A 4373-nucleotide genomic window follows, 5' to 3' on the forward strand; every position below is an offset into this window, starting at 1 on the left:
ATCTGATTTGTATGTGAGGTGTTTAACAAGTTGGGACCAGTTTACCTATGAGATTGCCTTACCCCACATTTGCGACTGTTTTGATCGGTGGAACTGGCACTGCTACAGGTGCCACATGATACCCGTTCTGCATTTATAAGAGCTCATTTAGTGTGGCACCACCTAGACTTTGGAACTTCCTGCCTATTGAGATCAAGCAGGTGCCTTCACTGGACTCTTTTTGGTGCCTGCTAAGAAAATTCTTGTTTAGACAAGCCTACCCACATACTTAGAAAGTTGAGGTCATTTTAATCTGTTTAAGTATTTTAACTTTTGTATGCTTTAAAGTATGGTTGTGGATTATTTTTGTTTTTCTTGTTTTTATATTTTTTTAAAACTGCTTGAGGTTTATTACAATCAAGCAATGTGTAAATTTTATGAAATAAACAGATAAATAAATAAACAAACAGGTTTGTGTGCTCCCTAGGACAGTTGGGCCCTGTGTGACCTCCCCATTCCTCCTACAAGCATAGCTTACATTTACAGTCATACCTCGGGTTACAGATGCTTCAGGTTGCGCATTTTCGGATTGTGCACCGCGCCGAACCTGGAAGTACTGGAACGGCGCAGAAACACCGAATCGTGATCCATGTGTGTGCAGACGCAGCACTGCGGGTTGTGAACGCTGTGGGTTGTGAACATGCCTCTCACACGGATCACGTTCACAACCGGAGCATCCACTGTACTTGAAATAGACTAACCAGGGAATATGGAAAAACATTTTGTAAATGATGTTCACTGGCTTTCATTTCTGTTGATAAGCAAATTCTTCAAACCTAGCAATCCTAATTATCAGACCCAATGGGCACAAACTACATCTACTACTGCACTTTTTAGATAACCATGGACCTTAGACATTATTGCATTGACATTTCTGGATTTGGGTAGCTGTGTTTATAGCTTAACGGTTCCCTCAAGATGAATTGGTCCACACCCACTGCTGGCCCAGAACAAGTCTGCTTTTTACAGAACATCCCAGCCAGCTGGAGAGGGCAGCCCCTGCCTTGGAGGATGGGGTGGGGAAAACACTACTGGCTAAGTTGCAGTGTCTGTGCTTCATTTTTCATTCCATTGGCATGGATTCCCTGACAGGAATGAAACGCAGGGGCCTAGCTGGTTCTGTCGCAGGCTTTAATTCCCTTTTCATGAGACAATTGAGAACAGCAGGGGCTTGAAGCGAGGCACAAGAGAAAATGTGTTCTGTGCTGAGTCCCCACCACAGCTGCAGTTTACAAAATGTCTATATCTGAGCAGAAAAAGCTCGACAGTGAACACTCAGAGTGGCTTCCCCTTTGGGGCTCCACCATGGCACTCAAGTTTTGCCAGCCATTTCTGGGAAACCATTTTACTAGCAGCAAATCATCACAATGGTAACTTAATTCTGTAGCCCACCTACGGAACTGCCACATCAAGGCCAGATTTGCTTATTTCCTGCCTTTCCTCCCAAGAGTTTAAAGCAGCATATATGGCTCTCACCTGCTCTTTCCCCCATATTTTATCCTCACAAAACCCCGTGAGGTAATTTAGCCTGAGTGATAATGTCACTGGCCTGGGAAGCTTCATGACTGAGAGGGGAAATGAACCGTAGGTTCCCAGATCCCACTCTGATCTGATCTCAACATGAATATCCTGCTTCTTGTATTGTTTGGCCCCAAGTGCAGAAAGAAAGAACTTCCTGCGAATCTGCCCAGAACTACACATATGGCAGAAAGAAAGGTGATACAGTTTTCAGGTGGTGAAATGGACTGTACCACTCAAAGTTGCAGGTGGGGGGACATCACATTTTCTTTTAAATGGTTCTGTCTATAAAAACTAGCCACAAGTAGAAAACTAATAAGCCAGAGAGTAAGACAAGGCTAGAGCTGCTATCCTCATTGTACAAGTTCTATAGCTAGGAGCTATTTTTCTAGGGGAGCATTACAAACGGCATCCCCTCATTTACAGCTAGGAATGGAACAGTCTCCTGCTGCCACCTCAGGATCCAGCCGCCTTCTTTTGCTGCCATGGATGGAGCAGGCCTGTGTAAAAAGGCACCATAATGTGCCTGAGGGATCCCAGTTGTGGAAGCCAATTGTCTCCTGCAGAGTTCGGCTGAGGATAATGCCGTGTCCAAGGGCATTGTCCCTTAGAGGCGCTCCTCTCTCGAAAAGAACGAAGCCTCCCTTGCTCCCAGGCGAGGTGCTGCTACTGTCATTCTCTGTAGTCTGCTTGCCATTGCCAAGAGCTAATTGCTTCAGTATTAACAGCATTTCATGCTTCAGCACACGAGCTGGTGCAGTAGCTGGAAAGGGCTTTTTCCTCCCCTCTGAAGGAACATTGGTGCCGTCAGCTGCACACTTAAATCTTTGTGACACCTGTGTTCTGAGGCGCAGGCTGCAAGTTCACAATCATGGCTTTCCCGCAACCAGCACAAGCAAAGCTGGGATGTTTAATGGTACTTTAAAGAGCCATTGAGATTCATAAAAAGCGCTGGGCTAGCAATGGAGGAAAGGAGAGTTTGCAGGTCCTGCATTAAGACAGAAGCAGTTCTGTGGGATGCCTGCAGCGTCCTGCTTAACCAGAGCTACACATCTTTCCCGAAATCCAGACTGTACACACTTATCTGGGAGTAAGTCCCATTAAACTCAGTGTGACTTACTTCTGCATAGACATGCATCAGACCGCACTGTCAGAGATGTTCATGCTCTGCATCTAATAGCACAATTCAGTCAAAGTAAAGCACCCCGAATCCCTATTGCGGGGTGGGGGGAGAGGTGATTAAGCATGTGCTTTATTCTCCAGAAACCAATGGAGCTCAAAAGTGTTGTGCTCCAACTGGATTTCTGAATAATAAGAATAATACCCAGAACATCCACATTCTGTAACATGAAAAAAAAAAATCTAATTCTAGGTTCGAAATAAATGGTACAAATCAATGCAATGTATGCAAATCTTGCTTCTCCTCCCTAAAAGCTCATGCAATATGCATTCTCCCCCAGATGGATCGTTGTAATTCTACAGTATTTTAAATTCCTTGCCAAGACTATGATGGCAGGAGGAGAGGTGTGGGTAAATAAGGAACAGCCCTGTGGTGCAGGTGAATGTGAACAGAGGCAATAATGGAGGACAGGTAACCATGCGAAGAAAAGAAGCTCTGTCATACTGAACAAATGCCAAATGCTGATGGTGTCCTCAAAAGAGACCATAACAGTTGATAAGCAGTGGCTTCTGCATCACCTCAAACTCCACCTAATCTCTTTCTAACAGGGACTACTAGCCAGATGCTCTCAGGAAGATCACTAACAGAATATAAAGGCAATGGTCCCTACAAGAAGAGCCCGGTTGGGTCAGATCAAAGGCCCATCTAGTCCAAGGAATGAGGAACCTGGGGCTTCCCAGAGGCCAGCCACATGATTTTGGGAAAGCACTCCCTGTTTTTTGTCCCCTAAACGTAAAGGTAAAGGTACCCCTGACCATTAGGTCCAGTCACAGATGACTCTGGGGTTGTGCACTCATCTCACTCTATAGGCCGAGGGAGCTGGCATTTGTCCGCAGACAGCTTCCGGGTCATGTGGCCAGCATGACTAAGCCGCTTCTGGCAAACCAGAGCAGCACACGGAAACGCCGTTTACCTTCCCGCCGGAGTGGTACCTATTTATCTACTTGCACTTTGACGTGCTTTCAAACTGCTAGGTGGGCAGGAGCTGGGACCAAACAATGGGAGCTCAGGCCGTCACGGGGATTCGAACTGCCGACCTTCTGATCGGCAAGCCATAGGCTCTGTGGTTTAGACCACAGCGCCACCCGCGTCCTTTGTTTGTCCCCTAGCAACTGTAATTCAAAGACACACAGCCTCTGAAAAGGGAGGCTCCATTTACGGTACTTATCATAGCTAATAGCAGTTGATAGAGTTATAGTTTCAGTCTGGGCAGTAGAGGCTGGTCCATTCGGACAAATAGGGCACTGTCCGACCAATCTCAGTTTGCCCTCAGCTGGCCCCTACCTACCTGTCTTATTATCGGCAACCAAACAGGGGGTGGTTCTGCCTGCCATTGGCTCTGGTTCCCCCTACTGTTGGCCTCCATGCCGCCTGCCCTGCCTGCCACTGCTGCATTTGTGTAATTTTGTTAAAGATCTAAGCCAGTGGCCATTGCCACATCTTCTGGCAGTGAATTACCGGGGAGCTGAGTGAATAAATATTTTGTCCTGACTCTACTACCGAGTGAATGAAGCCCTGGTATTATGAGAGAGGAGAAAAGTCTCTGTTCACCTTCTCAGTGTCATTCATAATTTTATACTTAAAACCTTCGTAAACTGACACCCATCCGACAGATCCTGGGGGTGGTGAACAACAT

The sequence above is a fragment of the Podarcis bocagei genome, assembly GCF_964188305.1.
Source record: "Podarcis bocagei genome assembly, chromosome: 2".
Classification (NCBI taxonomy): domain Eukaryota; kingdom Metazoa; phylum Chordata; class Lepidosauria; order Squamata; family Lacertidae; genus Podarcis; species Podarcis bocagei.